This window comes from Nicotiana tabacum, chromosome 2 (assembly GCF_000715075.1).
Source record: "Nicotiana tabacum cultivar K326 chromosome 2, ASM71507v2, whole genome shotgun sequence".
In the NCBI taxonomy this organism is placed as follows: domain Eukaryota; kingdom Viridiplantae; phylum Streptophyta; class Magnoliopsida; order Solanales; family Solanaceae; genus Nicotiana; species Nicotiana tabacum.
Window position 1 is genome coordinate 122,320,832 of NC_134081.1, and position 12,030 is coordinate 122,332,861.

Here is a 12,030-nt window from a genome sequence, read left to right on the forward strand (position 1 = left end):
GGCTTTCACTGCCCTTAGAGAAGAAGAGAAGAAAATCCCTAGAGTAAGGGAAGGGAAGTGCTAAAGGGCGGGCATGCTCGACTGAAAGGAGAGGAAAGCTTCTTCACTTTCGGCACGGGCGCGGACTCCGCGATCTCTGGGTCGCCGAGGTTCCTTTTCTTCCGCCTCTTAAGATCCGCTATCTCTATGATTTGATCTTTCGCGTATCGGCCCCATACTTCTTTGATCTCCCTTTCTCCTGACGTAAGAAAGTGACACAGGCTTGGCCAGCTTTTTTCAAACTTGACGGTCAACTTCCCTGCTACTTCCGTAAATACGCCTTGGATGAGCCTAACAGCCGTGTACCTGGAAGCACTTTTGTTTTCAACCGCCAAATGGTAAGGGAAGGCGCCATCCCTCCTTTCTCTCGCAATCACAATAGCCATACAGTCGAATAGTTGAGTTAGATGGGGGATAACGGTCGAACTATCAAAGAGGTCCGCTACCAAAGAATTAGGAGTTATAACATTCATAAAAGAAAGAAAAAACCAATATAGGAACTTTAACTAAGAAAGAATAAGAAGAATTGCTTAAGTAAGGTAGTCGCTTCTTTTTTTCGGTATACCGCAGAGCGAATGAACATAAATCTTTCCGAATATCATGAATATCCTTCGCCCCTTATCTCCTCATCTTCCTATTTATAAGCCACAGCTTACTTCGACCTTTGAGTTTGAGGAGAAAAACCCCTCCTTCTGCCGAGGTCATACATCATACAACAGGCCCGAATTGAAGCCGAAGACCTATTCGAGGTCAAGGTCGATATTTTCAGGGTCATGTCTGGCCTTGATCCAGAAGGAGATTGGCTGGGACGGGGAGCTCGGGCCCTCGAGAATCCGCGTACCGCCACGGGAGAGCATTCCTTGGAGAAACTCCATACCCTTCTTTCGGATCTCGAATCGAGGGGAGTAAATTCCGAGTCCTTCTCTCAATTAAAAGGGAAGGTACCCCTGCGAAGGGGTGGGGACGAACACTCTACCACATAGTGGAGTGGATAGCTAGGACTACTAAAATGGAGATCGTGTACAACAACAATCCTATATTTGATGTCGATTCATCCACACTTCCATTCCTTGTAGAGGAAGGCTAACTGCTTGCTGGCTGGGAGCTGTATGAGCGGTAACGTCCACGTACGGCTCCGTGAGAAGGGCGGTGGACAGAAATGGCCTTATTGTACCTCACTCTCGTCTTCAATGGGGTCTGCTCTTTCTTTTTTGGGAGAGTATGCCAATATGATCTTAATGAGGTGCGGGGCTTTGCATCTGACATTCGTTGGGCTTCTCTCTTCTGGAGCTTGCGCCCCAGCGTTTTTGTGCAATAAACCCCTCCGGCCGAAGACTAGTGGTAGGTGGTCCTGCGGAGCTTTCGAAAAAGGGTAGCCTTGTGTGTAAGCACAGCAATGAACCGCGACGAACCCTAAGACGACCTATCTAAGATTAGGGGGGATCCTCAGTAGTGGTGACCCTTTCACTCTTCCACGGACTGATACATGTACCGAATGCTCATACGGGAAAGTTGACTCCTGGGTCTGGAACCTGGGGGGTTGCTCCGAGAAATCCTTTCTTTCTCATCCACTCAGGGGGTGCGGACACACCTACACGGATTACAGGTGACAGTTACAAGAATGGCGGGGAAGTTAACAGTACCTGACGACATTCAGGGATGGATGTAGACCCATCGGGTAGGGATAATCATTCCGGTCCTGGGAGAAGTGGCGACCATTCTCAAGAACCAAAAAGATTGAGCTGAGGGAAGCCCTATGAGTCACTGAAACGACGGAAGGAGTGCCCTTTTTCTATCAATAGAGGGAGCAAAAAACGGGCTTTGCTCCCCTTTACAATATGAAGAAAGAAATAAGGGTCGAAGTTTAGACCGCTCACAGTAGTTCTACCTATAGAAAGGATCATGAAAGAGGCTATCAGAATGGTACTCGAATCCATTTACGATCTCGAGTTTCCAGACACATCGCACTTCCGCTCGGGTCAAGGCTTCCACTCCGTCCTAAGACGGATCAAAGAAGAGTAGGGAACCTCTCGCTGGTTTTTGTAATTCGACATTAGGAAGTGTTTTCACACCATCGACCGACATCGACTCATCCTAATCTTTAAGGAAGAGATCGACGATCCCAAGTTCTTTTACCCCATTCAGAAAGTCTTTTCCGCCGGACGACTCGTAGGAGGTGAGAAGGGCCCTTACTCCGTCCCACACAGTGTATTACTATCGGCCCTACCAGGCAACATCTACCTACACAAGCTCGATCAGGAGATAGGGAGGATCCGACAGAAGTACGAAATTCCGATTGTTCAGAGAATAAGATCGGTTCTATTAAGAACAGGTCGTATTGATGACCAAGAAAAGTCTTCCGAAGAAGCAAGCTTCAACGCTCCCCAAGACAACAGAGCCATCATTGTGGGGAAGTTAAAGAGCATCCAACGCAAAGCGGCCTTTCATTCCCTTGTTTCGTCGTGGCACACCCCCCCCCACAAGCACCCCCCGGCTCAGGGGGGACCAGAAAACGCCTTTCGTTTTCCACCCTTCGTCGGCCTTTGCCGCCTTCCTTAACAAGCCCTCGAGCCTCCTTTACGCTGCCTTCTTCATAAAAGCCGCCGGGTTTACCCGGAAGTTCGAATTCTATGGTAGAGAACGCTGTAATAATAATTGGGCCATGAGAGACTCTTTTAAGTATTGCAAAAGAAAGGGCCCACTGATAGAGCTGGGCGGGGAGGCGATACTTGTTATCAGGTCAGAGAGAGGCCTGGCCCGTAAGATGGCCCCCTTAAAAACCTATTACTTAATAAGGATTTGTTACGCGCGATATGCCGACGACTTACTACTGGGAATCGTGGGTTCCGTCGAGCTTCTCATAGAAATACAAAAACGTATCGCCCACTTCCTACAATCTGGCTTGAACCTTTAGGTAGACTCTGCGGGATCAATCCCCTATTTCAGGGACATCTGTGTTAGGTAGGCCCAGGGATCACTGATTAGTCGAATGAGCCCATCTCTCTGGCCTATCATTTGTTGGTCGATCCGGCTGGCGGCTCCTGCATCTCCTGCCTCTCTATGGGGGCCCCTTTTTTTAGACTAGTTTGCTGCTAGGAGTCCCTAGAGTCGAATTAATAATCAATAGAAGTCCCAATAGAAGTTTACTGACCTGGCTCTTCAATCGACGATCTACTGCTCCCTCTTAATAGCAGATGCCCATGCTTTGATTCGAAAGCCCTAGCCAGTGATGAATCCCCAGGTATTTAGTGTCTGGTTCGATAGGACCAGGAAGAGAGGACTCTTTTTTTCCTCCTCCCTTCAGTCCAGTTTGAACCCGTCCCAACAACGAACACCTTCCTACTGCAAGGTGAGGCTCTGCCCTTCCCCTAGAATCCACTCCGGGTCGGAGGAGCAACTAGTCAAACTTCTTGAGCAGCCGAGATATTGAACAATGAACATTTGAAACAATTCCTTGCCTCACCCTGAGATGAGAGCGAAGGTCGATTTGACTCGAATCCTGGACCTGATCTTGAATCCTACACCGGTTAATGATGCGATGGGGGAAGTTTTTCTTTTTTCATCAATGCTAGCCCAGTCGAGGCTCGTCCATGCCCAATCCCGATGGGCCTTCGATTTGCCCCTACCCTAGCTCTATAATCCACCCGTCTTCCCTAGTCCCTGAAAGCCCTCCGGGGGCCTAGCCCTCTTTCTCCACTCGAGTCTGAAGTTTAGCAGCTTTCATCGTTGACGAACACCTGCGCTAATAAGACAAAGAAATGGAGAGTCTATGCCTTGAATGAATCAGTAACAACGGATTAGTGGAATGAGGGATCAAGAGACGGATAGGGAGGGAATGGCCTATCAATCATTGGTTGACCTTCCCTTGAACCAGTCACGGAGCTCTCAACTGAGTTGTTTAGGTTCTGGAATTCCATCTCTAGTTGGGGGTTTCGATTCGAAAAATGTGGTGCGCGTTCATCTCTCTCGACCAGTTCAGGTTCAAGGGAGGGTGATCGAGGGGACCCAGACTTTCGATCTCTTCTCTATGGCGGGAGCTTTCGTATCAAGAGTGTGTTGGAGAGGCCAGGAAAGATGGATTGGATCGAGAGGCGATGCTTATGCCTCTTCTTTATCGATAGGATTCCCATCATTTTCAGTCTACGGCGAAGAAGACAAGGGCGAGGCACCGAACATGTTCTACCCTCAACCTCCATCCGTCATTAGTAATCTCAATTCGCTTTTCCTATTCACTAGTACACTGCACGCTACAACTAGCAGCCCCTTTACTAGGTTGGGAAAAGGCTAGCGCGCTAGCGCGCAACGACTGATGAAAAGCCAGCAACTTGTTAGGAGTCAGTTTTGTCTTGCCCCTTTCCTCTTATTAGTCAGATAGGTTTTCCACCCTATACAAGGGGCTGCTTGCTGCTCACCCCTATCTCTAAAGTGGCTTATGCACGGAACTTGTTACCACTAAACGACGAAGCCAGGAGCGGAAGGAGGGACTTGAACCCTCAACCTCAGCCTTGGTAAGGCTATGCTCTACCATTAAGCTATTTCCGCCAGCTAGGGTAGTGGCGAAGCACTACTGAGCAATTCATGTATCACTTGATACGGACGACTTCTGTTTTTCCGCCGGACCACAGTCTTGACCTCCGATCGAGCTACGAACACGAGTAGATAGGCGGTTAGGGGATAGAGGGCCGGCTGGGCCTGCCTTTTCAATCAATCTCTGGCCGCTCAGTGCCGCTATTGGTATGAGTTGTAAGGAGTCTTGGTCTCGAGTCAAGCTGGGGCGTCATTTCATTCTCGTAACGGGAATGAGTGCACCGCAAGACCAGACAAGTTGCTCCCTCGCCTCGCAGCGGCGGCATCTGTCTTTTAAGTCATTTCCTAAGACGGCTCCTCTTATTCTACGATAATCCAAGCTGCAGCGGCACCTCACGAACTTCTTACTGGGGCAGTACTATAATAGGCATTTGCGAGTGTTTGGATGCACGTGTTTTGTTCATATTCCTGCGCAGTTAAGAGCAAAATTGTCCCCAAGGCGACCACTTGTGTCTTTCTTGGATATGCTCAGTCCGGGTATATATATGCTATGACGTGAAATCCAAGAGAGTCGATGTATCCTTAATGCTCTCTTTAATAGGGTCGCCTCATATTTTCCTTAACCTAATTAATCAGCCCCGGGGGAGAATGATGATGGAGATGTATTGCGGCCTTCTCCTGTTCATCAACTCGAACCTCATTCTTCTGCAGTTGATGTTACGGATTAGCCTCACTCTTCAGGCCAGCAGCTTTGCTCAGCATTTTCTGCCGATTGTCAGCCTGTTCAGCTGACCTCAGAGGATTCCTGTCACCCGGCACAGCATGTTTATTCTCGGCGGCGATTACAGTCTCTTTCCCAGGGTCAGGCTACTCCAGAAGATCAGCAGTCTAGCCTAGTTGCTTCCCTTCCAGTCGCTTCCTCAAATTCTGGATCCCGCTCTCAGCTTCGTCGATCCTCTCAAGTTTCTTATCCTGTTGAAGGCTTATGAATCGTTTTCCCCAAAAGATTGAGCTTACCTCATCTCAGTTCAATCTTCTCATGAACCTGAATTATTTGCTGAAGCCTCCAATCATTCTTGCTGGAGAGATGCTATACAGGAAGAAATCAATGCCCAGGAAAAAAATAATAAGACTTAGTCTCATTGCCTGCAGGGAAAGAAGCCATTGGCTGCAAGTGGATTTACAAGATCAAGCATAAAGCAGATGGCTCGGTAGATAGATCCAAGGCTAGATTAGTAGCTAAAGGATTCCTTCAAGAATATTGAGTCGAACCCCTTTAGAGATAGGGAAAACATTTGCTTCAGGTTGCTAAACACCATTCGTGCCATTCTTGCCTTGGCTACAAACAAAAGGTGGCCTTATTTCAATTTGACGTGAAGAATAGAATACCTTTCAACAACATAAGGGAAGGGGGCAAGAATAAGTTTCTATTCAGCCTCCTCCAACTCCAGGCTTCTCTTCTCCTAGGAATCCTAACTTGGTATGCAAGCTCAAGAAAGCGATTTATGTTACGGCCTCCGGCAAGCTAAAGCAGGCACCAAGAGCTTGGTTTGAAAGGTGACAGCAGCATGTATAAGAGCCGAAATAGGAGTAGAGGAAGGAGCCGGTTTTCAAATAAGTAAATCGGATCATTCAATGTTTATAAGGAGGTCGACATCAGGTATTGTCCTTCTTCTGCTTTATGTGGATGACATTGCTTTCTCTAGTAATGACTTAGCTTTGATAAATGAGCTTAAGAGAAGATTAAGAACCCAGTTTGATATGAAAGATTTAGGAGACTCAAAGTCTCTTCTGGAGATTAAAGTGATGAGGTCGCAAAGAGTTTTGGAACCCAGTGCAAGTATTCATTGGATTTATTGTCAAAAGCTGGTCTTTCTGCATGCAAACCAGAATAAGATCTAAAATTAGCCTCAGATGCAGGAGAGCTATTGGATGACCCATCTACTTGCAAGGAGACTTGTTGGGACTCTTTTCTACCTGACTAATTATCGCCCAGACATTGCTTACACTTACAACATAGGAGGGAGTGATCAGCCGATTTTTATATGGACAAGCCGAGATCATCTCACTTAGAAGCTGCTTTTCGGATTCTGCGATACATCAAAACCTCACCGGGAAGAGGTTGATTCTTGTCTACGTCATCCTCTCTTCAGCTGTCTTGTTACTATTATACTGATTTCATTAAGGCAGTAGATTATTCTGATTGGATTTCGAACATCGTCCCCATGCCCAAGAGGGATGGACGTGTTCGCGTATGCGTCTATTTTTGAAATCTCAATAAAGCATGTTCCCAAAGATGATTTTCCGCTGCCGAACATTGATTTGCTTGTGGACAAGACTATTGTGAAAATATGCTTACTACTCTTTTCTGACGATTCTAAATTCTCATCGTCGGCTTCCTCGAGGTAGAGTTCGTTTTGTAATAGGAGCCCCGTTGGGCTTTTACGGAGCTTGGCCTGCTTTTGCATTAACTCACCATTTGGTGATTTGGTTCGTAGCAGCCCAAGTATATCCAGGAGTTTCTTTTACACGCTACGCTATCCTCGGCGACGATATCGTCATCGGAGATGAGCGGGTGGCTGAGCATTATTGCGAGCTAATTTCGCCACTGAATGTTCCATTTTCGTTAGAGAAATTGTTAGTATCGTCAGTTGGTGCTTTGGAGTTTGCTAAGCGGTTCTTCATACGCGGAGTGACTAAGGACTTTTTTCCTGTCTCCTGTCACATGTTAAGATCCTTAGTTAGTTCCATATCCCTTGTTCCTATAATGAGGGCAATTATTTCTAAGGATCTTCCATTGTCGTATCGTTTATGGGAAGCTGGGTACCGGGTGTATACTCGACGCACGGCGCCTCCTAGGAGACACTGGAATCGACATTTCCTCATCTTTCACTCACCGAACGGTGTGTGTCCTCTCCCCTTTTGGATCTGGTTAAGCGCAACCACTGGTAAACACTTAACCTTTTATCAACAAGGTATGGTGAGGGGACCTGATTAGGCTCTTGACCCCTCGATTCCCGAGAAACTCGGTGATCTCGAAGTTTTTCGAAGCATGATCAGAGTACGACTGGTTAGGGGGGCATGGGTTTTGTCCGAATGGATGAAGTCTATTCTCTCTTACTGGTCTTGGTATTACACTATCGCAGAGGAAAAAAATACTCCCATTAAGGCGCTACTTAGCCCGTAGGTTGTGCCACTGGTGACTAAGCATACAAAGAAATTATATCATTTTTATAATAACTAATAACGGCGCAGTCTTCCAGTGTTACGACCTGGTGCTCTCTTGTGAAGAGCCAAAAGCTCTTGACGTAGGGAGGTTCGGTCCAGTCTGTTCACCTCAATTTGCGCCCTATTTGAGACTAAAGCAGGCGGGGTGGCGACCTCGTCTTAAGATAAGATATAGGCAATAAGACTTTAAGCGCACCTGAGCGCCTTTGCCCATAGAGAATACTGGGGACGAAAGTCTCTGGGGGGGGGTTCTATGGAGCAAGTCTCCCATTGCTTTCGCAAACCAGTGGGGACAACCCCCCCAAAAAAGGAGTTTTCCACGCGGCGATCTTTATTTGAAATATGAGCCGCTAAAATTTTTCCCTTTTGAATGTATTTACCCCTATGAACCTGATGCATACAAGTCTTTCTGTTTGTTGGAAGGCTTATACATAATACATAAGCAAAGGAATGCTTATAGTGTATCCATTACCTGATAAAACGATCTTTTCCGGTAAAAAAAATGATCTTTCCCTCTTGGAGTGACTCAACATAATGCTTCCAGAAAAGGCTTTTAACCGGAAATAAGATAAAAGAATAAAAAGAAAGACCATAGTAGATCTATGATTAGCCTTCGGTCGGGATGGTCCTGTCGAAGAAATTGATTCATGCAAAGAAAGAAACTTAGGATAGGAGACTTATGGAAGCAGCAGGGCTGGCTCTGCGAGTGAAACCCCAAAACCTCAAATCCCCTAATGCCTATCAAATAAGAGTCCTACCGAGGATCCGGTGTCTAAGGTGTCTAGGATTTCTCCCAAAAGTAAGTAGGAGTGCTATTCCTTTCAAGCCTTCTGCCTTACAGTCTATAGACCTTACCTCACTAATCTTTTATTTTCTCTCGGGATTTTGTTTGAGTTGCTGTCTCACTAGTTGCATTCCCTCTAGTCCCCTTGAAAGAGGAAAAGGGCCTAAGCATGTTTAGTTCCATCTCCTTGAGTTTCAATTGGAATGCTAGGGGTTTACGTCCTAGGGTAAGTCCCAAAGTCCTAAGTTCTTCCTTTCAATCCAAGTCGAGGTAATAGTTTCTATGGTAGGGCTAACGAGATTTCTTTTGCTTAAGGCTAGGCGTATAGATAGGTTTCTGGATCTCGAGATTAGTTTAATTTCTCTGGCTAGGAATAATAAAAAGAACTAGGAATAGCTGATTCTAGATCAATATCAATAAAAAGCAGGTTCTAGGGCAAGTGAATTTGAAAGCAGTCTCTTTTAAAGAGAGTTAGAAAAGCCAATCCAGTTGTTTCCTTGCAGCCAGTGGATGAGAGTGCCCTAACATATAGTTCCAGGCCAGTTCCTGTTTAAGTTGGAGTTTCCTATGGAAAAGGAAAAATTGCCTATGCTTAAAGAGTTTCCATAACCAGGCCTAAGCGTGAACCTATCCAATTTCAGTGCCATATGAGTCAAGAGCTAGAGCAATAAAGTAGGGATTTTAGGAAAGCGGATTATCTTCTCGGGGAAGCGGTGCTCTCTTTCGCATAAGCCCTTTGTTAAGTAAGGTGATGGTGCTCTTTATCTGCTGCTTTCCCTCCTGGCAAGTTACTTAAAGAAAACAAGTGAAGTAAGCTCCCCCCGATACAAGCGAGCTAAGGGGCTTGAAGTTATCCCAATACCAGAGAGACACTTCACAGAGTGTGATACTAATGGTTAGGGGGATGGTAGTAACCCAACTACAAGCACATGAACTCGCTATACCAATAGTTCTCTGCCCGCAACCCCAGCTCCTACTTCGAATGATAGAACGATTCGAAAGGGGCATACGTACGGCTTTGACTAAATGACTAACTAAGGCTAACGGAATAACAGAATCGGAAGCAGACGTAATCGAAAGAAAGCTTGGGCCGAATGGAAGGGGCTTGCAACGATGGAAGGCTTACGGGATAGGGGCATACTCATATAAAAAATTTCCTAACTAAACCAATTGGGGTGATAGACCCGCGAAGCAAAAGCATTTTTCCTAGTGTAGTGGGATCGTTTGGATTGTTACAACCTCTAGCAGATGGTTTGAAATTGATTCTAAAAGAACCTATTTCACCAAGTAGTGCTAATTTCTCCCTTTTTAGAATGGCTCCAGTGGCTACATTTATGTTAAGTCTGGTCGCTCGGGCCGTTGTACCTTTTGATTATGGTATGGTATTGTCAGATCCGAACATAGGGCTACTTTATTTGTTTGCCATATCTTCGCTAGGTGTTTATGGAATTATTATAGCAGGTTGGTCTAGTAATTAGGGGGCGGCCGTTCGGTCGCCTATGATACTAGGACCAATAGGTTCAAAATGGGTTTGTGCCGCAGGTGTTGAACGATCTACTCTACACAGGTGTGGGCTTACAGGGCTAGGGCTCATAAACCCTTTCTTTCATTTATCAATAGGGCCCTGCCCTGATCGGTCACTTTTCTGGGCCGGGATCGATAAGTGGAAGTCATAAAAAAGAAATCTTTCTCTTCGCACCTCAGATCAAGAGGAAGGGTTGCTTGTCAAGCTGGCCTATATATAATAATAAGAAATTTCTTTCTATTTTATATTATTATATAATTATAAGAAAAATGGAAAGATTCGCTTTCTTTTAACCGGCTCCTTCTTCTTTGTCAACGCTACTAAGGACCTATAGGTTTGCCTACTTTACTTATTAAAGATAATGAGAATGGGTTATTCAAACAAAAAGGAAAAGGCCCTACTTAGTTGACTGACAATGACAAAGGCTTGCGAAACTAAGTAGGGCCTGAGGCCCCCTGCGAATCCGTAAATCTGAGGAGCATGCCGCAACAAAAGGATGGTCCCCTATGCATTTCATTTTTTCCTTAAGGGAAAAAAAGTACCCCCATCATAGTGAACCTCTCCTTGTGATCGGGATGAGGTAGATGCCTCCCAGCCGGGGGGGGGGCGGATCGAATCGGAGTTTCCTTAGGTAGCCACCGACCTACAGTTATCCTTAAACTTCCGTGCTTGGTGGAGAAGAAGCGAACAAAAGTACGCTCGCTTGCTGTCTTGTTCTCTATCGCGAACTGGGATCGCTCGCTAGCTAGGTCAGATTGGAGCAAGATTTTATGAGAACATATTCCCCATATTCGGGGACAAGGGGCGGAATGACCTCTCGATCTACTTACTGCAGCCTAGGAAGAAAAATGTCATCTAGACGTTCCCTGTTGCTCCGATCTCCCCTACGCCTAGGATGTTGTCTGGGCCAAGAGCCATAGTTAGTTGCTGTTTCCATTTGGTTGTTTCTTCCTCGTTGTTGATACCAGCAAGACCCAGCCAGATGATGTCTGCTGGTTGGTAGTGAGAGGACTCTTAGTACCTGCATACCCAAAAGAGGGCGCTGGTTAAAAAACAATCATTTGATTTTCTTTCTTGCTCTCCCTTAGCAGCGGGAAAGGAGTCTATCTATCTGCCTAGCTTTGGTAGATTTCCCCCAAAGCAATCCATAGAAATTCCACGAATCCCTTGGTGGATAAGTCCGACGACTCAGCAGCAGTGCGGAATTGAGTTTCTTGTCTGGTGGATCTGATCTATAGTTAGGGGGCAATACATACCAAAAGGTTCGAAGAAGGAAGGCGCATAGAAGTATATAACCAACCTACCCTTCTGTATAACCTATTCACATTAGTGAAGCGGTTGGATGCATAAAGGAAGTGCACGTTTGTGAGACCTTAGTCGGGATGCATAGGTGAGTTAACCTACGAGCACGGAAGAGCATGGTACCGCTACCCCTCTCTAAGTAAAGGTAAGATTTTTAGCCCTGTAGATGACTCCATCTAAAATACAATAGGGAAAGCCGTTTTCGGCTGCTCCTCGGCATCCCTGAAGATTGCAGGTTCAAGTCCTGTCCCCGCCTTGCCCTCCTTTCCGCCCCCCTTGCCTCATATAGTTCATAAAGAGAGAGTAGTATGACTCTAGCAGGAGCCAGAAAATAGCAGCCCTAGAGCAAGAGAGGAACTAGAAGATAGCCGCCCTAGAGCAAGAGAGTAAATTCCAAGTTTAAAGAACCAGGTAAAGGAATTCAAGAAGGAAATTAGGGGGTTTACAGAAGGTATGCAGTCAGAGTTGGAGAAAAGAAGTGAAAGGAGGAACAAGGATCTTTCCCCCGCAAAGGAGGCGACTGTGCACTTTTTTGAAAGGAAGCTTTAGCATCAGAGAAAGCTAGTTCGGGGTCGGTGAACAAAAGAAGGCTAGATCTTCAGTAGAGAAAGAGATAGACTGAGAT

At 46.0% G+C, this 12,030-nt stretch overlaps 1 non-coding gene and 3 pseudogenes across 1 annotated transcript; 1 reads left to right on the top strand and 3 right to left on the bottom strand.

Annotated features, from left to right (window-relative positions):
• LOC142167935 (uncharacterized) overlaps positions 1-12,030 on the bottom strand; it is a 113,183-nt pseudogene that overhangs the window by 28,288 nt on the left and 72,865 nt on the right.
• On the bottom strand, positions 707-1,692 carry LOC142168744 (uncharacterized; annotated as a pseudogene).
• LOC142173821 (uncharacterized) lies at positions 1,960-3,004 on the top strand (annotated as a pseudogene).
• TRNAG-ACC (transfer RNA glycine (anticodon ACC)) lies at positions 4,510-4,581 on the bottom strand. The gene has a single exon. It is a non-coding gene; the product is annotated as a tRNA-Gly (tRNA).